The following is a 22300-nucleotide window of genomic DNA, read 5'->3' as shown; positions in this document are numbered from 1 at the left end:
AACTGAGGAGAGAGTTTCTTTTCAGGTGATAAAAATGTTCTAAAATCGATTGTGGTGATAGGTGCACAACTCTGTGAATATACCAAAAAATTGAATTTACATTTTAAATGAGTAAATTATATGATATGTGAATTATATTTCAATAAAGCTGTTTGGGGAAAAATAAGATGAAATACAGGAAGGATAAATCAGAAACTAATGAATTCAGTTGCCTCCAAGAGGTAAGTGGAAAAAGGACAGAAGAATGGGAAAATGGGAATGGAGAAGGGATGTGGGGAGAGGGACAATTCACTGAGTATATCTTTATAAATAGACACCATGGTATCTATACAGCCATGGTAACTTTCTACAAATCATTAAAAAAGTTAAAATTAACCATGGGGCGAAATGCTGTTGTGTTATATTGGAGTAGGCAATATCAGTATGAACTCATATTTAAATATATATATAGGGGACACCTGGGTGCCTCAGTTGGTTAAGTGTCTGCCTTCGGCTCAGGTCATGACCCTAGGGTCCTGGGATTGAGCCCCGCATCGGGCTCCCTGCTTGGCCCTCTCCCACTCCCCCTGCTTGTGTTCCCTCTCTTGCTGTCTCTTTCTCTGTCAAATAAATAAATAAAATCTTTAAAAAATATACATATATATACACACACACACAGATACAGGAATAGATATAGACAAATAGATATAGAAATAGAGATGTATGCATATATTCATATATTTCTTAATTCCATCCACAGAGAAAAAACAAGCCAGTAGCAATGAGAACAGCTAGTGCCAATAAAAGGAACTAGAATTTTGAGGGCGCCTGGGTGGCTCAGTTGGTTAAGCGACTGCCTTCGGCTCAGGTCATGATCCTGGAGTCCCGGGATCGAGTCCCACATCGGGCTCCCTGCTCAGCGGGGGGTCTGCTTCTCCCTCTGCCCTCTTCCCTCTCGTGCTCTCTGTCTCTCATTCTCTCTCTCTCAAATAAATAAATAAAATCTTTAAAAAAAAAAAAAAGGAACTAGAATTTTGAGAAATGGCTGATTCCATGCTTAGGGCAGGAAAACTTGGAGCATCTTGTGTCCGAATATAAAGAAGTCAAAGAATGACGGCAATATGTCAAAAGGGTATAACAGCCATCCTGAAGGCACTTCCAATGGCCAAATCTAGGACAATCTGAGCAAAAAATAAAAAATGATAGCAAGGAATTTTATTCATAGAATAAAATGAATATCCCATAAATCCATACTGACAATAAATAAGTATATGAATAAATAAATACATGGGCAGAAGAGAAAGCTCTTCCTGACAATAGAATTCTAATTAATCATGTATAGGGAATAATAAAAATAATCATTATTTGGCTAACACGACAGTAACAATTATTTTTATTTATTTCCTTTTTTTTTTTTTTTTTTGACAGAGAGAGAGAAGCGTGTGAGAGCAGGGGGAGGAGCAGAGAGAGAATCTTAAGCAGGCTCCACGCTGAGTGTGGAGCCCAATGCAGGGCTCGAGATCATGACCTGAGCCGAAATAAAGAAATCAAAAGTTGGATGCTTAACTGATTGAGCCACCCAGGTGCCCCCATAATTATTACTGAGTAATCAATGGCTGCTAAAATTAGATGGCAGAAGTATGATGAGACCAAAAAAGAAAAAAAAAAGATGAAAGACACATAATCTCAAAGTATTTCCCCACAAGATATTTATGAAGAAATATGAGAGGCACCACCTTAACCAAGTGATCAAAATTAACACCATCACTAATGAGGCATATTGGTATCATAAATGTCCTGATGTGATATGCTGAGAGCATAATTTCATTTCTGTGGTATTCTTACCTAAATGGTATAACCTGAATTTAGTCAAACCCAAATTGAGAGACATTATATAAAATAACTGGGTAGCACTCCTCAAAAGCGTCAAAGTTATGGAAGACAGAGGCAAAACTGAAGAACTATGCCAGAGTGTTAAGAGAAGAAGAGATTGACTACTAATGCAATTTGGGGCCCTGGATTGTATTCTAGACCAGAAAAACAACATTAGTGAGAGAACTGGCAACATCTGAATAAGGTCTGTAGCTTTATTAACAGTATTCCTACAATATTAATTTCCTGGTTTTTACAACTGTACTATGGTTATATAAAACGTTAGTGTTTAGGAAAGCTGGGTGAAGGATATATGGAAGATCTCTACTATTTTTGCAATCTCTGCTGTAAAATGAGAAGTTAAAAATATTAAAAATTTAAGATCAATGCTGTTATGAATATCCTTGTATGTAAATCTTTGTGCATATGCTAAATTATTCCATAGGATTAATTCCTGTAACTAAAATTACTGAGTCAAAGGATATGCATATTTTAAAGGCTTTTGATATGTATTCTCAAGCTGTCACCCAGGAAAGCTGTACAAAATTTCTCTCACCAGCAGTGGGTCTCAATTATTTTTCAAATTTCCAACATGTACTAGATGATCTCTAAGGTCATTTCTAGTTCTGATCTGCATCAAAACCTTACTTATGTTGCACAAACCAGTTTACACGTCACTTAAAAAATATACTGTTTTCCTGATCACTAGTGTAAAGTGAACTCATTCCGTTATTTCTACAGCCCATTTCTTGGTAATATTCAAATAATGTTTTCTATACACGGTTTTCTAGTGTATATCTCACCTGCTTTCTTTAAGTCTAAGCTCCCTGAAGGGCCATATACCTTTGTTTCCAATATTACCCTAGCACAGTATATATGCTATACACAGCAGTGGTTCAATTCAGCATTTCAGGAGTTAAGTTGCAATTTGCTTCTTGTCATAGACATGTTCAGATACGTTATTGGCTGATATTTCAAGTCCTGTATTGTTTGCATGAGGTCCTTCCTCATTTTGCCCTCCTTATATCTTTCCTGGGTCTTTATAGTTCAGGCTGTACTTGCAGAGTGAGATACCCCAACATTAAGCTAGTCCTAACAAGCGCAGGATACGTATCAAGAGTAGGGCACGGAATTATTTAGACTATGTAAGCTGTGGTAGCCCAAGTGGAACTGCAAAGCTTTTGTTTTACTTTAATAAACTGTCTTCTGCACTAATCAATCCTGAGAACTGGCCTGGGCTTCAGTCTAGATTGTCTATCCTTAGCCTTGACTGATTATCCTTCCTAACATTCTAGGCTCCACCTTCTAAAAACTAAACTGTTTGCTAGCTCCTGGCAACCTTTCCTTTTAGAAGACCAGCACAGCTCCATTTATATAAGAATCGACTTCTCTGAATGATACTGATTGCCTCCTGAGAAAGAACTTTTTTCCTTTTTCCACTACCACTCCTAGCTCACATAATATCTTGGTGTGTTCATACCAGAATTGCTGAGGCTGCCGTACCCTTGGAGGCTGTACTTAAAATGACTTAATGCCAGATTTGCTACCAACTCCTGTGTCCAGACACTTTATCTCAACATCTGCCTCACCTGAGTTAAGTTTTTTCCCAGTCCCTGCTGGCTCTGCTTTCCTGACTTTCCTATTTAACCAATCCACTATGCCTCCATCCTGGACCATTAATCTAATTTACTATAATCTACCTTATCACAGCTTTGGCTTGTCAACTATAGAAACAGCACAAAAGGTCAACACCTGGGTAAAAATCATCACCCCCCCCCCCCCCCCCAACAGGATCTATTTTCCTCTGTTTAGGTAAAATTCAGAATAACTCAAAAGGAAAAGCTAGCTATGCTTTGAAGCTGAATTGAAACAACCAAATAATACACAGTAACACATGGAAAACTGAGCTGTAAACAGATCCCAGATTAAATGTCAGTACTGTCAATGGTGACAAATGCCTTTATGCTTTATAGATAAGCTTACAAGTGGCATGCTGGGTTGGGTTGTTGCTATCAGGTGTCAAAGAAACCTAATGACCTGCATTATGATCTACTTCTTATGCTGGCATACCAACGAGCAGGTTTCTAAAAGTTTACTGCAGCTGAATGTTCAGTTAAGGTTTAATATACATATTAAACATATATTAACATATCCATATAATATATAAGTCAATATATTAATATATTTAACAAATATATTACATATAATAAGCATGCATTTATCTTTTTTCTCCAAATAGTTCTTTGTACTTCTAAAACACCCAACAAAAAAAATCTAAATGTAGATATCCTTTATAGAGGAATGTGAAGATAGAAATGGATAAATCTAAGGCTATTTCAAAATAAAGCTTTTTTGATTATCCTTTGTGTCAAATTCTGAAAGTAGCTATAGCCAAGGCTTATATCTATATGGATTTGCTATAATGGCTTAAGATTTAAATGCTTTAACAGATTCCAGAATAGCTGACTGCAAAACTATTTGTTTGATCATAACAAAGAGCACTGTTGATCTTTCACAATAATCATGCTATGATCTGTAATTTATGATGGAAATATAATGGTTAATCCTACTGCAAGTCACAGAAATTCAAGGCCATGGTTTACTTGCTAGGACTCATGGGCATATTCAGATTAACCAGCAGTTTATTTATTTTTTTAAAGATTTTATTTATTTATTTGACAGAGAGACACAGCGAGAGAGGGAACACAAGCAGGGGGAGTGGGAGAGGGAGAAGCAGGCCTCCCGTGGAGCAGGGAGCCCGATGTGGGGCTCGATCCCAGGACCCTGGGATCATGACCTGAGCCGAAGACAGACACTTAACGACTGAGCCACCCAGGTGCCCCTGACCAGCAGTTTAGACAGAAATAAGAACCTTGCTCAGGATCCATGTAAGTGTTTCAGGGGACCAGACCTTTTGTCTAGGCCTCCATTCATTGTTCCTCATCCAATCTTTCTTAATACCTAGATATATACTCTAGATATTTAAGCAACATCTAGAAGGAATAAGGTCATTTTTTTTTTTAAAGATTTTATTTATTTTTTAGAGAGCGAGCGAGAGAGAAACAGCATGAGAAGGGAGAGGGTCAGAGGGAGAAGCAAGCTCCCCGCTGAGCCGGGAGCCCGATGTGGGACTCGATCCCAGGACCCTGGGATCATGACCTGAGCCGAAGGCAGACACTTAACCATCTGAGCCACCCAGGCGCCCAAGATCATTTTAAAACAGTTTCTTCATTAAAATGTTAGTCACAGAAAACAGTGTTCTCTAGAAAATGCAATGACAAAGATTTATATGAAAAATTTCACAAAAAATCCACTTTGAATCATAGAATATAATCACATTACACAGCTTGTAAATGTAGACTCTTTAGTGAAGACATATTCCTACTTCTCTCAATTTTACTTGGCTCTATCATTCACTTATTAAACCCTAAACCAGGAATACCTCCCGGAAATGGGAGAGATTTCTCTAGTGTTACCTGCTGTTTTTATATAGATTTAAAAATGGGGTGAATATAGTTTATTTAATTTTAAACATTATTTTGAACTTCTATTTCTAGCTTCCAATGTTTATTATCAGAATTTCTGTAATTTTATTAACAGCTATATTATCTCCTAAGTTAGTGTCAACTGTAAATTTTATTAATGGGCTATTACTCTTTTTCTTTAATTTAAGGGAAAAAAATACTTAATAAAGCCAAGCCAGCAGCATTTCTTTTAGAAAGCACTTTAGTATGAACTGTCTCCATGACTGAATTCATTACCCTTTTGCATTAGTCTTTGTTTATCATCTTTAAACCAAACCAATCTTTATTAATTTTCTAAGGCATTTTCCCTAGTGCTCTTACCATGATTTATATATAGCTCTTTTTCTCTACAATTTTCCTAACCCTATCAAATTTGTCTCACTTCAACCCCATGGGTTTGTTCATTACTAATACCTTTTAGAGGGATTACTGCAGCTTTTATTCTTTGGCATTTAATTAAAAAAAAAAAAGATCTTCATGTTTAGTATTTGTTGATCCCTCTGAAACAGGGCTTTATAAACAAATAGAAGTGCATTATGATAAACTGATCACAAGATGTTTCTCAGCCCAAATGATCTCTTCTTTCTCTGTATGCACTTTAAGATTTTATTTATTTATTTATTTATTTATTTATTTATTTATTTATTTGAGAGAGAAAGGGCACATGGGTGGCTCAGTTGGTTAAGTGTCTGCCTTTAGCTCAGGTCATGATCCCAGGGCCCAGGGACAGAGCCCTACATCCGGCTCTCTGCTCAGCAGGGAGCCTGCTTCTCCCTCTCCCTCTGCCTGCTGCTTCCCCTGCTTGTGTTCTCTCTCTTTCTCTGTCACATAAATAAAATCTTTAAAAATAAAAGAAGAGAGAGGGACAGCGAAAGTGAGCAGGGGGAGGAGCAGAAGGAGAGAAATAATCTCCACGCTGAGTGCAGAGCCTGATGCAGAGTTCAATCTCATGATCCTGAGATCATGACCTGAGCAGAAATCAAGAGTCGGATGCTTAACCCACTGAGTCACCCAGGCACCCCCCTCTGTATGTATTTTAAGCACTTAAGCATGTACTGCCCAGCAAAGCATTCAAAGCCTTATCACAACTTACCATTCATGCTTACCCACAAGTCTCTCCCCAATATTTTACATTCTGTGTGATACATTATACCCTTTAAGGCCTCTTTGCTTTTTTATCTTATTATTCCATTAATTTACATCCCTTTGTAATCTCAACTTGCCAAAAATGGACTGTATTCTTCAAAGCCTAATTAAAACATCACTTCCTTTGTGAAATTTTCCCCAATTCCTTGTGCCTTCTGTTCTATAAAGGGTAGTTCATTAAAGTCATATACTACTTCTCATTATTGTGTATAGGAATATGTCTCTCCTAGATTTTAAGAAATGGAAGTTTTTGTCTTATTCATCTTTATAACAATAATTCTTGACACATAGTAGGCACTCAGTAAAACCATACCGATTTGAATCCATTTGTACTGTTACTTTACTGTTTTACCTGTTGGTATCTTGCCTCTCTGATCTGTCCTGTTAGACATTCTCCGATTTCTTTAAGTTCTGTATTACCTGGCATATTCTTAGCACATGATCAAGAACCTTTGAGTTGGAAGAAATGTTAGAAATAGCACAGCCCAAAAACTCAACCAATACAAGAATTCATTTTACTAAATACCTCTGTTTAACTATCTCTCTAATAAGGAGCATGACAATATGGACTGGTTTGCTCAGGATAGCCCTCGTACAATTAATGGCACCCTCGTTCTCTCTCAAAAGTATCTGAGTTTTGTTATTTCATGGTCATCTTAATAATGAAAAACTGCTTACTTCCTTACAAGTAGTGGACAGATGAACAATCCTAATTATTGTATCTTTTGAATTCTGAACCATGTGGATGTATTACCTATTCACAGAACATTTTAAAAAATTTCCCCTTTGTTATAGGTAAGTAAGGGTAGAGTTCTAGGACTAAATGAAATAAGTAAGAGTACAGGCAAAATTTAATATGATAAATAAATTAAGGGCGCCTGGGTGGCTCAGTCAGTTAAGTGTCTAACTCAATTTTGGCTCAGGTCATGATCTCAGGGTCACGAGATGAAGCCCTGCGTTGGGCTCCATGCTGATATGGAGCCTGATTAAGATTCTCTCCCTCTCTCCCCCTCTCCCCACTTGCGTGCGCAGGCATATGCACACGCTCTCTCTCTCTCTCTCTCTCTCTCTCAAAAAAAAAAATATATATATATGATAAATAAATTGAATAGGCGGCTAAGTGCAAAATGATTAATTTGACAAAAGATTAGGACATTTTCTTGAGACTTCAGATTGCTTATTAAACCAGAAAGGCACTGAATATAAGAACTTAAAATAGCTTAATAGAAGCAGAGAAAAGCTAAATAAACTTCATGGGCCAAGATTAAATAACAGGGGAAAATCCTTAGGAATAGTGGCTTCTATTTTGGCTACTTCAAAGGTCAATGAATATAAAAAATGATGTACACTTCTAAAGAAGTTTAATTAGGATAAACTATCTTGGCTAAGGCTTAAAGGAATAAGGCAACAGATAAGTCTTCATTTAGGTATAGTTTTTAATATCCAATGAGCAACACTGTATTCCTTTTAGCCCAAGAAAATTTTAACTGTTCAGTTATCTGAATCAGATTTTTCTGCTATACCTACAAAGACTTTTACCTGAGCCAAAAACACACATGCCATGTTTCAGCCAAAATAAAATTCTGCCGCCAAGCTGTAATGCTCTGAAAAACAAATTTTGGAGTCTAACTGAATTATAGAAGAGTCACTCATTAGGTACAAACAATAATTATTCTGAAAAACATTTGGTAATATACTTCTTAGATAAATATCCATTTATAATATATTTTCAAGAGCTTTCAAGAAATTGATTATTTGGAGTTTTAAAAGAAGATGGAAACATTCTCTAAGAACCATTTAAGTTGATGTGTACATATATATCTATAAATGTGTAGGTAAATGTAGCTATCATCTAGATATCCATTCACATATACATAATGCATTTATAAGATATATATACACACCTCCACATGAGAATGTTTTAACCAGCTCTAAAAAAATTCTACTAAAGAATTTAAATCTTTATTATTAATATTCTGTATTAAGAAATTAATATATAAAGCCTTAAAATTGGAGATTATTTGTCTGAAGCTCTGAGAAACACAATTAACCAAATATCTTCTAGATCATATATGGACGTTTTCTTGAGTCAAAGGTCTTTAGATGTATTCCTACAAGATTTATCCTACTAAAATCTATTGGTATCGATCTACTGGTTAAGTGTAATGAAGAAGCAGAAAGTGATCCTTTAAATATACATTCTCAGATACAGTATAAGCCAGGGTTTTCCCAGCCTCGGCATTACTGACAATTTGAGCCAGACAATTCTCTGTTGTGGATGGCTGTCCTGTACATTATAGGATGTATAAGTGGCATCTTTGGCCTCTATCCACTAGATGCCAGTTGAGTTCCCCCATTCTCTACTGCCCACCCAGATGTGACAACCAAAAGTGATGGGAAAATTGCTCCTGGTTGAGAACCACTACTATAAATAAGTGAGGCAACGTGGTATAGAACAGATTAGACTATATTGGGGTTCAAGAGGTTGGATTCTGATACAGTTTTTTGGCTCTAACTTTGGGATCTTGCATAAATTATTGCATCCAGCCATTCTCAAAGCAGGTTATGGATGCTGGTATTGCTAAATCATCTAAGAACCTTATATAACAGATGAATCTACTTAACTTTCTTGGGCCATGTATTTTTCTATTTTATAATTAAAAATATTGACTAGGAACTTTGATTTAGGCTCTAATGCCATAGCTTGTGATAAACCACTTCCTATACCACTTCCTATACAGCTAGAAAAGCAGTAAAAATAAAAGAATAATAAATGGAGGTATAAGAGCACTGTCAAGGTAGCCAAGATTTGCTAAGACAAGATCCCTAGGAGTAGAAAACCTTAAAGAGCTAGGCTGACATTTTAAAAGTTGATTTTCCCCTCAGGGCATTTGCAAATTTTTGGCGCTTGGTTAGAGGTTGAGAATCTAGGAAAAGGGCTTTTAATAAGAGGTAGAGAAGCCAACAGAGCTTTTGACAATCTCCAGCGTTGCTGAGACAAAAACTGGAGTTTAGGGCTGCCAAGGTAGTCAGAATTGAGGTGTCATGTTCTTGAAGAGAAGAAAACATAGTGGAGTAAGCCTGACACTCAGGGCTCTTCTTCTTTGAGGTATTTGTTAAATCTGTAATGTCATAGGACCAGAAGGCAAGACACTAAGCAGAAGACCTCTAAAAGGCAGAGTAGTATTTTTAGCAGTTGTATGGTGCCAACGACAACCTATCAAGGAGTATGGACCCTAGTAAATACTGTAGGATTTCAGTTTAAATTTCAGGAGAGCTATAACATAGGAGTGGAGGAAAATGAGAAGGCTTACAAAAAACTGTAACCCAACCTTTAGTTGGTTCAGTCCTCAATAGAAATGCTGTAATTTAGCATGGACAATATTTAGCATTTAATGAAAATTTATCTGGCAAACCAAGATATAAGGCCCTCCCAAAAGAAGTAAAAAAAAAACCAGGGATGCCTGGGTGGCTCAGTCGTTAAGCATCTGCCTTCAGCTCAGGTCATGATCCCAGGGTCCTGGGATCGAGCCCCGCATCGGGCTCCCTGCTCAGCCGGGAGCCTGCTTCTCCCTCTCCCACTCCCCCTGCTTGTGTTCCCTCTCTAGCTGTGTCTCTCTGTCAAATAAATAAAATCTTAAAAAAAACCCAAAAAAACAAAGAAGTAAAAAAACCAGGCCTATAGATGACTGAGATATTACAATTTTTGGACAGGCAATTTATTATTATTGTGATTAACATGTTCAAAAAATAAATGACAAGGTAGATGTTTATAGTATAGAACTGACAGCAATAAAAAAGAATCAAGTAATATAGGAAATAAAAAACATGACTATTGAAATGAAGAACTCAACAGATGTGCTGAAATGCAGATTGGAGAAAGTAGAAGAGAGGATAATGAACTAAATGCCAGGTCAGTACAAATATATAAGCTGAAACTTGAGGAGGAAAAATGATAAGAAATACAAAAAAAAGATCATAAAAGACATATGGGACACAATAAAAAGGCGTAAGATATGAGTAGCTGGTGTCCCGACTGGAAAGAGAGGAATGCAGTATCTAAAGAGATAATGGTTGGAAAATCTCCAAAACTGGTAAGAGTCATCAGTCACAGTTTCAAGAAGTACTAAAAACCCCAGCAGGATAAATACAAGAAAAACCAGTCCTTGGACAACAAGTTCAAAGGTAAAGTCAAAGAAAAATTCTAAAAGCAGACAAAGAAAGTAGAAATATATCCAAAGAAGCAAGAATAAGACTAACAACTGACTTCTTGACAAAAATAAGAGAATCCAAAGATTATGGAAGGTCATCGTTAAAGAATCAAAGAATATAACTTCCAATGTAGAGTTCTGTACTTACTGAGAGGCAAAATAAAAGATACCTGCAGGGGCACCTGGGTGGTTCAGTTGGTTAAGTATCCCACTCTTGTTTTCGGCTCAGGTCACGGACTCAGGGTTATAAGACTGAGCCCTGTGTTGGGCTCTGTGCTGGACATGGAGCCTGCTTCGGATTCCCTCTCTGTCTCCTACTCTGTATGCAACCCCCCCCCACCGACTCGCTCCCTCTCTTTCTCAAAAAAAAAAAAAAATCTGTAAACAAAAACTAAGAGAATTCACACACTGAGTGAAAAGTAAAAGAAGCTGTGTAGGCAGAAGAAAAATAATAATATAATTCATAATTGTCCAGATGAAAACATGGAAATACAGGAAGAGGAGAAAAACAATGGAAAGAGTAAAATTCAACTACACAAAATGATTAACAGTATTTTGTCACTACAAGGCATTAAAATGTAGAATTAAGGTGACTGGCAACAATAATACAAAAGGTTGGAAATCTTAAATGGAATTAAAATGTTCTAAGATCCTACCATTGTATGAGAAGTGGCAAACCTTATAGTTTATATTTGACTTTAATATGTCAAGGGTACATTTTGTAATCTTTAGGGCAAACATCAAAAGGATATACAACTGCCAAGCAAATAGAAAAGGAAATGAGAATAAAAAATACCTGTTCAATCTAAAAGAGGCAGGAAAGAAGAAAAAAAAGAAGATAAACATGTGGCAAACAGGAAAAAAAAAGTAAGATGTGAGATAGGAATCTAATTATATGAGTAATGTATATTAAATATAGACTCCAATTAAAAGATAGAACGAATTAAAAAACAATAAAAAGTGCATTCCAATTACAAAAAGAATCTTGTATTTAAGAACATAGAAAGGTTGAAAGTAAAAGGATGGAAAAGCCATGCAAATACTAAACCTAAAGCTGGCATAATTATACTAATAATAGATACAAAAGATATTCAGGTAAGCATCATTAGAGGTAAAGAAGGATATTTCCAAATGATAAAAGGTTCAATTCATCAGGAAGATACAAGAATTCTAAACTTATATACATGTAAGCTATATACAAGTATATATAACTTACACATGAAAGATAGCTTCAAAATACATAAAGCAAAATTAGATGGAACCAAAAGAAGAGATATAAAAATCCCAATCATAGCAGGACACTTTAATAAATGTCTCTCAATAACTGATAAAACAAGCAGACAAAAACTAAGCAAGAGTATAAGTGATCTGGACAACAAACTCAACAAACTTGACTTTACAGTATATACTAAGACTATATTTAAGAATGTCAGCATATTAAAAAAAAGAATGTCAGCATATACATTGTTTTCAAATGCACAAAGAACGTGTATAAAACTGACCATATGATGTTCAATAAGATAAAATTTCAACAAATTTTGAAGAACTCAAAATCATTCTGCATATCTGACTACAATGAAATTAAACCAAAAATCAGAAACAAAAAGATAATTAGAAAATCTCCAAATATATTTCAGATATTTAAAAATTAAGCAAAACTTCCTAAATAACTTATGGATTAAAGAAGAAATCACAATAGGAATTAGAAAATGTTTTGTACTAAAAATAACAAAAATAGACATACCAATATTTAGAAATTAAATACATAAAAAATAGAAGAAAGTAAATAGTATCCAAAATTAAAAAAAAAAAACAAACCAAACATTCAGTGAAGAAAATCAACAAAGGCAGAGTTGGTTCTTTTCTTTTTTAAAGATTTTATTTATTTATTTGGGGGAGAGAGAGAGCACAAGCAGACTCGATGGTGACCAGGGAGTCCATCATGGGGCTCAATCCCAAGGCCCTAGGATCATGACCTGAGCTGAAGGCAGATGCTTAACCAACTGAGCCACCCAGGTGCCCCAGTTCTTTATAAGACTAATAAAATTGATAAATCTTGTCATGGCCATGAAAATGTGCGTCTCAGATGTGCCAAGTGGAGCTATGCTTTGAAATTCACCACTGCATTCATACTGAGGCCATGCTTCCCATGAGCACAACAGAAATAGCATGGAGACCTATTTCTGAGATATGTGGGACTCCTTTGGGCAACTCTGGCTTGAGGACTCCTCTCTGGCCTTGTCAAAACTTAATTAATATTGCAATCTATGCCTCTTCCTTCCAACCTTTCTTCAGTCCTGCTCTCCAGCACAGGGGTCAGACCTGCACCACAATTTGAGAGGTCTCCCTGTTTCCTCTGGCTCCTAACTTATCTTCCATTACAGGTGTTTCCTTCAATAAATCTCTTGAATGTCTAACTTCATCTTGGCATCTACTTCTTTGAAAATCCAAATTAGCATAAACTTATAGGAAGAGTGATCAAGGAAAAGAGAAAGAGCATAAATTTAATTCTAAGATTAGGAATTAAAAAAGGAACATCACTATAGATCCTATAGTAATTAAGAGGATGAGAGAATATTAGAAATAATTTTATGCTAATAAATTCGAATATTTAGATAAAGTAGACAAATTCTGAGAGAAAAACAACTTATCAAAACTGACACAGGAAGAAATAGAAAAAACAGACATTCCTATTCAATTAAAGAAGAATCTGTAATTAACAGATTCCTAGATCTAGGCCCAGATATTTTGATGGGTGAGCTCTTTCAAATATTTACATAAAAATAACCTCAAGCTTATAAAATTCTCCCAGAATTAACTTTATAAGGTCATCATAATGTTCCTACCCAAACTAACAAGGATGTCACAAAAAAGGAAAATTAAGAAACAAACTCTTTCATAACAACACTGCAAAAATATGAGAAAAATATAATCAAATCAAATCCAGTGATACATTAAAAGAATATCATGACTATATTGGGACTATCCCAAGAATGCAAAGGTGATTTACCCTTCCAAAATCAAGCTGTAATTCACACATTAAAAAAAGGGGGGGTGGTGAAATCATATAGTAATTTCTAATAGATGCAGAAAAGTTATTTGATAAAATTCAACATCCTGGGCGCCTGGGTGGCTCAGTTGGTTAAGCGACTGCCTTCGGCTCAGGTCATGATCCTGGAGTCCCAGGATCGAGTGAGTCCCACATCGGGCTCCCTGCTCAGTGGGGAGTCTGCTTCTCCCTCTGACCCTCCCCCCTCTCATGTGCTCTCTCTCATTCTCTCTCTCTCAAATAAATAAAATCTTAAAAAAAAAAATTCAACATCCTTTCATGACTAAAAACACCTTAACATCATCAACAAGAAAACTCTTTGCAAACTATTAATGAAAGGAAACTTCTTGAATCTGTTAAGGAGTATCTATAAAGAGATTACAGCAAATTTTATCCTTTTTGATGAAATACTGAAGGTTTTCCCTAGGAGATTGGGAATGAGACGAAGATACTCATTATAACCATTTCAATTATACTCATATTCATTGTGCTTTGCTGTGCTAATCATGCAGTAAGAAAAATAAAAAAATAAATACAAAGATTGGGAAAGAAGAGATGAAACTGTCATTATTCACAGATGATATCATTATATACATAGAAAAATCCAAAAGAATCAACAGACATATTATTACAATTAATAAATGGAAACAATGTCATTGTAAAAAATTTACAAACCAGTGAGACACAAACAGAAACTGAAACTAAAAGGATGCCATTTAAAAATGGATAGCATCTGGGCGCCTGGGTGGCTCAGTTGGTTAAGTGACTGCCTTCGGCTCAGGTCGTGATCCTGGAGTCCTGGGATCGAGTCCCGCATCGGGCTACCTGCTCAGCGGGGAGTCTGCTTCTCCCTCTGACCCTCTTCCCTCTCGTGCTCTCTCATTCTCTCTCTCAAATAAATAAATAAAATCTTTAAAAAAAATAAAAATGGATAGCATCATTCCCTGAGATCTGCTCTTACTGAAATGGATCAGTATGAAAATAGACAAATCTGAGCATCAGAAGACCATCTAGTCTATCTGATGCATGATCTCTGTAGTTCTGAGAAGCTAAAGTATTTAAAACAACAAGGGCTTGTATCTGGAGTTGTGAGGTGTGTGTGCATCTGTATGTACAAAGGTGACAGTGGGTAACTGAGGATTTGTTGATGGATGATGAGATTGGGGGGTGGATATGTGTGTGTATGAAAGACTAATCAGTTCTGAGCAATGATGGAAAGGTTTTCTACTGACCTTTATAACTATGAAGGTTTCTATACTTGATCTGAACTCAGAATTAAAAAAAAAAAAGATAGTATCAAAAAACAAATAATAAGCGGGACGCCTGGCTGGCTTAGTTGGTAGAGCATGTGACACTTGATCACAAGGTCATGAATTCAAGCCCCATGTTGGGCACAGAGCTCACTTAAAAAAAATACAAAAAACAAATAATAGGAATATTATAAAAGTTACATATGTGAGACCATTATACTGAAAAAACTAACATTTTGAGAAAAATTAAAGACCACTAAATTAACAGAGAAAAATACTCTATGGATTGGAAAACACAGTATTGTAAAGATGTCAATTCCTTCCAAATTGGTTCACAGATTCAATATAAAATTCAATTCAATAAAATTCTAGTAAGAACTAAAAAAATTTCAAGGGGGCAACAACAATCTGATTCTAAAATTTATGTGGAAATGCAAAGAGGCAAGAAAAGCCAGGATAACCTTGAAGAACAAAGTTGGAAGTTTGGCATTACCAAATAAAAAGACTAATTATAAGTTAAGGAATTAAGAGACTGTAAACTGGTTATAAGGATAAAGAAAACAATGGAATAGAACAGTCTAGAAAAAGACTCACAGATATAAGATAATGTGAAATGTGACAAATGTGTCAATTTACTGCAGTAAAGGAAAGGACGTTCCTTTTAATAAATGATTGTGGGTCAACTCGTTACTCATATGGTCAAAAGAAATGAATTATCCCTCTACCCCGTAACCATATATAAAAATTAATTCTAATTCCAGAAGGAGTGTAAATCCAGATGAAAAGAATAACATAAAAATTTTAGGGATAAGAAAAGAACAACAGGAAAATCTCTTAATGAGCTAGGGATATCCAAAGATTTTCTTTAAAATAATATGAGAAGTATTACCCATAAGGGGAAAACATTATTAACTGGACTATATTAAAAATGAAGAGCTTTATTTCTCAAAAGATACCATACAGAGAATGGAAAGGCAAGCCACAAGGTGGGAGAATATATTTGCGGTACATTTATCTAGCAAAAGACTTGAATGCAGACTGCAAAAAGAATTATACATCAATAAGATAATCTAATATGGCAAAACACAGGAACTTTACAAAAGAAGATATCTAAATTCTAAAAAGCAGATGAAAAGGTGCCCCACCTCACTAAATTAGGGAAATTCTAATGAAAAACACAATGAGAAACTAGAGCATACTCACCAGAATGGCTAAAATAAAAAACATGGATGGTAGAAAATGCTGATGAAAATGTGGAAAAATAAAAGCCATTCTATATACTTCTGGTGGTCATATAAATTGATACCACCACTTCGGAAAACTAGAAGTGGAACTCTTCTGTAGTATAACTATGGTGGTGGTTGCATGATCTTATGCATTTGTTAACGCATGCAGAACTGTGACACCATGAGGGGTGAACTGTACTTATTAAAAAAACCAACCTAGATATGAAAGGAAATCAAAATGGAATACAAACTCTTAGAAATAAACCTAACTGTATTACAAATGAATAATGTAACCACATTGAAGTGGATGGAATAAAAGAACTAACCTGAAGTGACTTTGGATAACAGTATTTTGACTACACATCAGAGGGCTAAAGATAAAAAGAACTGTAAGCAAATTTTGTACTCTAGGAAGTAAATATGTTTCGCACAAGGGTGTGGGTAAGTAATTCAAAACTACTTTAGGATGGAACAAATAAGTAAATAAATTTTAGATAATGAGAGCCAGAACTTTCAATGTCAGAGGAAGAAGTTAAATGGAAGGAAAGGGTGTAGGCTAGAATGAACTCTGTTGTTGGACTGGAATCAAAGGTATCAGCAGTTTCAACTCATGGAATTCAAATATATAAATAGATAGATAGATATGGAAATAAATACAGATGGATATGTATGCATGAGTTATTATATGTACAAATATTGCCAATCTATTTGCTAAGAGGGTCCCAAAGCAATGATTCTCAATTAGCAATGAGCATGTCTAGCACCCAGATCTGGGTTTCTAAATATCGTTTGCTAATTAAAGGAACCAGGGTTACTTGAAGAAGTGGTTGATTCTAGGACTGTAGCAGGGAAAATACAAGCACCTAAAGCATCATAGGTTGTCAAAAAGTAAGATAATGCTCAAAAAAGGATGGAGACAGAGCAAGATAAAAAGTCTATATACTGGGTGATTCTACTTCAAAAAGAGACAGAACTAATTGTTAGTAGTACAAAACCAAAATAATAATGGCTTCTGAAGTGCTACAAGTGTTCTGTCTTGATCTGGAGGTAGTGACATAGGTATGTTAACTTAATAAAAGTAGTACCAACTTCATATGCATAAAACTTAACAACAAACTATATAAGATGCTCTATATTTTGATTATGGTGATTATTTAGTGAAATATATGTGCACTTTACTATATGTAATCTATACCTCAATAAATATGACTAAAGGTCTTACCAAAATAATGCTATAATGGGGTTAACATTTGCCTAGGCTAATCTCCCAGGGCTAGGTCTCCCCAGGGCTAGGTCTGAGATCACTACACCATATAAACCATGCCCCAAAGATATTCCTTTGTCAGCAATGTGACAGTTCCACATATGTTATTCTAAATTATTTTTGACCTCTTGGTTAATTAAAGGACTTTGTCTTTTGTGGTTACAAAAATCGAAAAATGGAACATGAGTTAATATTCTAGTTGTTTATATTCCTAGTTAAGAAATATACATTCTTCAAAATCCAAAGAACTTTTTTCTATGAATGTCATACATAGACATTCTGAAAGAATGCTACTTAATTTGTTCTATCCACACCATCACCAACCTATACCAACAAGATCATCATTTAAAATTGTTTTGGCTGTGGGGCGCCTGGGTGGCTCAGTTGGTTAAGCGACTGCCTTCGGCTCAGGTCATGATCCTGGAGTCCCGGGATCGAGTCCCGCATCGGGCTCCCTGCTCGGCAGGGAGTCTGCTTCTCCCTCTCCCCCTCCCCGTTTGTGTTCCCTCTCTCGCTGTGTCTTTCTCTGTCAAATAAATAAATAAAATCTTTAAAAAAAAAAAAATTGTTTTGGCTGTAGTAGAGAGAACATTTTCAAAATGACTTATAACAATTTTTTGTAGGAATAGGAGTTCTGATGATGCGCTGACATTATTCTTCCAGCTGCTGAGGTTGTTTTTCTTTAGAGTTTACATTTTTTATTCCACACTTTCTGTACTTTATGTCTACCAGAATTGTAAAGCACATTGACCTTTTCTTATAATGTACAGCACTGAGTACTAACAAAGAACATGAAAACTTAACTAGAAAATGAGGTGACAAGTTTCTTTAAGGTCTCAGGAACATGAAGACAAGTAACTCCAATAACCCCATTTACTTATAAGGAAATGATAAAGGGCACTACGATGTGACTATCTTAAATTATAAGCTAATCAAATGCAGTTACTATTTAAAATAATATATGTAGATTGCTAGTAATAGATGAGTACATGACACTTCGTGATGTATCAAGAGAGAAGCATTCACCAAGACTTATTGAAGTACTAGATGCTTAGCTGCTAAAAGATTCTGCTTCTATTATCCCACAAAATCATAAACTTGAGGCAACATTATCGAATCACCTAATCCAATGGCTCTTAAAGTGAGAGATGGAGGATAGACAGCATTGCTATATTACCTAAGGGATCTTTTCAACAAATAGACAACACTACACTTCCCATTCCACAGACTCTACAACCCCCATTCTCATACATCTTCTTGAGGATGTATATTCTAATACTCTTCACAGGGATGTATCAGGTTGAATCGAACATACTTCTATGAAGGCAGGGCTATATTTACTAAAAGTCCACTAGGTGATTCTGACATGGCAGCCCCTGTCTTCCCGTTGAAAACCTAATGACCTAATCTATTTCCTCCTATTGGGCAAAATTACAATTCAAACAACCCAGAAAGAATTCTGAAAGTATTCAGAAAAGTCTACAATTTATTCTTTAGTGGACCTATTTCATTGTGTCACATATGAGCCAAAGTGTGAAAAGCATTATTTTCAATTTAGAATAAAAATCTTATTGCTTTTTCCAATTTTTAGGGACATATTTAGTACAGAAATTTGGAGAAATGTAAACTTTCTGTAAAGACATATATATCTGTATATGTGTATGTACGTTGTATGTATGTATATATATGCATGTATATAAAATATTTATTTTTAAAATTGTTAGTATAATAAGGTGTTAATATATGAAGACCTCACTAGTAGGTGCTGTCTGGTAGGTAATAAAAATCTTTAGTCTTAGTTTTTCTACATTTATAGACATAGGAATGACCTCCTTGACCTGACTCCCATGCTACCTAACAGGTTCATTTAATATTTATTAAGAGGATCAAAATGTACAGAATCATATTTTCTTTCCTGCCGTCATTCCTAGCTTCTTACTCTTATTACTTTCCAGTGCTCCCTGCCACTCCCTCCCCCAACACCCCCAAAAAGCTTGGAACTCAATTAGCCCGCAAGCAATGAGACAATGGTTGATAGTGACAAAACTTCTGCACTAGATGGATATACAAAATGGATACACAACTGAAATAGAGGTGACCAAAAAAAAACAGGTGTTAAAGACTTTAGATTCACAATTTAGCAAAGAGGAATTCAAAGAACTACATGTGTAAAATAACAGAAAGTGGTTTATAGACACCATATCTCAAAAGGAGAAAGGTCTCTAGAATTAAATACCAGGAAAACAGATTTTGTTACATTATTGCTAAATGCCAAAAACTTAGCAATGATCATTTAAAAATACTCTACCGTGTAAGGTTTAAGGAACAATGATTCCTAATTAGTGTTTTAATAAGTGTGTTAGCACTGCCTTGTGCCATTCTGGAATGTCACTTATGGTAAATTAAGGGACACTTTCCCTCCCCATCTTCCATTAGTATTTTAATGCTAGGAGGTGGGAAAAAGCTGATCCATATTCAAGAGCAAAGGAGGAAAAACAATAACAAATTGGCATCTCTTCTGTGAATTGCCCCATAGGCCAAGCATTTTTATGTTCTTAATCATTATTAAATGACTTAACATGACACCCAGAGCCTGGCGAATGATTGCATCCTGACATGAGAACGAATTACAAATGAAATGAAAGATCAAGCCGTATTAGAGGATTGCCTCTGGGAAATGAAAATCTTTAATTCTCTTTTATTATTGACATTTATTTGGCTGCCATGAATAACAACATAGCAAAGAGATTCAGCTATGCTTGTGCACTGAATAGCTTATCCCAGGGCTCAAAACTGCATTAACATTTATCATGTTTGCTTTTGTAGCTGACACCACTGAACAGATTCTCTATCCATCTTGTATTTATCATGCATTGCAGATATAGTGCATCCTCTAATTTAAGTTCATTTTCATATAGTAGGAAGAGCAAAGATTAGCCAATGTCTTTCCTCAAATAAATTCCTGCTAGTAAGTATTCCTAAGAATGGCTTAATAGATTTAATAAAGAACAAAATGAGTTGACAAAGAAATTGAGTCACAGGAAGGGGGGGGCTAATTTTAAAGGTTTCAACTTTGGGGAAATTGTGCAAATTCACAATGAGGAAGACACTTGTATGATATGTATATCAGGAATATATAAAGCCTTAAAATAAATGTCTCCATAAAGAGCAACCAAATAGCATTTTATGAATCTGAAGGCAGTACTACAGTTCCTGTAAGATAAGAAGTCTGCATGTTTTTCACTTTTCCAAATAGTGTTCATTGCTAAGACAGAACAGGCCACATACTATATGAAGACAGCAATCCAGATAGTTATTATCAATGCAGGGATATCTTTTCATGACATTTCTCTTCTCCCTTGCACAAATTAACAGCGTTGCTTTTTCTGTGATAACAATCAAAGATTATATGGTACCTGATGCCTTTGCGCATATGATCCTCTTCACTAATATGACTGGATTGCCCTCCTTTCTTTAAATTCTTCCTAGAATTCAAGGCTCAGCAAGGATATCAATGTATCTTGAAAATCACTTAGTATCTCTGATTCTTTTTTTTTTAAAGACTTATTTATTTTAGAGAGAGAGAGGGAGTGTGAGCATGAGCGTGGAGAGGGGCAAAGGGAGAGGAAGAGACTCTCAAGCAGCTAGATGTGGGGCTTGATTCCATGACCCCAAGATCATGACCTACACAGAAACCAACAGCTGAACTCTCAAATGACTGATCCACCCAGGTGCCCCTGTATCTCTGATTCTTGACTGAAAATTATTTTTTAGTTTTCTATTTTATAATTTTAATCATGGAAAATTTTAAACATATACACAAGTGGAAGTAATAACATAATGACCACCCCTCGTATACCCATCACCCAGCTTCTACAATTATTAACTCATGATGAATCTCATTTTATCTATAACCCCACTTCACTATTTGTCACTCACTGAATTATTATGAAATAAATATTTTTGGAAGTAAGTCTTTGAATCTTGCTTTTGACAATTCTAAAGTAAGAAAGTCGGAATGAATTAATTCTAAGGTTCCTTCTCCCCAAAATTTGACAATAATTTCTTCTTTGACCCTTTCCAGGCTTATAGATTTAATTCAACAAAAATTTACTTCATATTCACTATAACATCTTTCTTCAAGCTTAATCAATTTATCTCCTTCTCTGAGTCAATACAACCTATATAGTCTGTACCAATAATCAAGAAGTATAATTATACTTCTTTGGATTTATATTTTTATGTATATTAATTTTATTTCCAACTTAGATGCTTAAGGCTCATATCTTAAATTTCTATTTAACAGTGTACTAAAATAAACACAAAGGTAATTAATTGCTATTGTTTATAATAATTATTAATTAACTGATGGGTTTTAATTTTAATGGTTCAGACAGAATTAACAGGTTTGTATTTGGCTTTAATAGTAGGTAGCATCATACTGACAATATTAATCATTTTAACCAATAAAATGCTTGTTTACTAGATGAAATTCCTATTATATTTCTGTGTCATAAAATAGATGACTGAGTAAAAACAGAAGTGAGGTTTTCTTCTTGAAGTTTAAAGCTGAGGAAGTAATTTATCTCCGGATTTTATTTGTTTATAATTAGATAAATTCGGGGTGCCGGGGTGGCTCAGTCGGTTGAGCGACTGCCTTGGGCTCAGGTCATGATCCCAGGGTCCTGGGATTGAGCCCCACATCGGGCTCCCTGCTCGGCAGAGAGCCTGCTTCTCCCTCTACCTCTGTCTGCCGTTCTGCTTACTTGTGCTCTCTCT

At 35.4% G+C, this 22300-nt stretch overlaps 1 protein-coding gene and 2 non-coding genes across 4 annotated transcripts in view; 2 read left to right on the top strand and 1 right to left on the bottom strand.

Moving 5' to 3' along the window:
- Positions 1–22300, bottom strand: part of ADK (adenosine kinase) — a 507044-nt gene that overhangs the window by 66120 nt on the left and 418624 nt on the right. The window lies entirely within an intron of this gene.
- On the top strand, positions 14750–14828 carry LOC123325232. Its single transcript, XR_006540331.1, has one exon. It is a non-coding gene; the product is annotated as a small nucleolar RNA U2-19 (small nucleolar RNA).
- On the top strand, positions 14985–15053 carry LOC123325231. Its single transcript, XR_006540330.1, has one exon. It is a non-coding gene; the product is annotated as a small nucleolar RNA U2-30 (small nucleolar RNA).

This window comes from Neomonachus schauinslandi, chromosome 6, assembly GCF_002201575.2.
Source record: "Neomonachus schauinslandi chromosome 6, ASM220157v2, whole genome shotgun sequence".
NCBI classification, from domain to species: domain Eukaryota; kingdom Metazoa; phylum Chordata; class Mammalia; order Carnivora; family Phocidae; genus Neomonachus; species Neomonachus schauinslandi.
The sequence above is the reverse complement of the archived record's forward strand: the minus strand, read 5'-3'. Positions and strand labels throughout refer to the sequence as shown.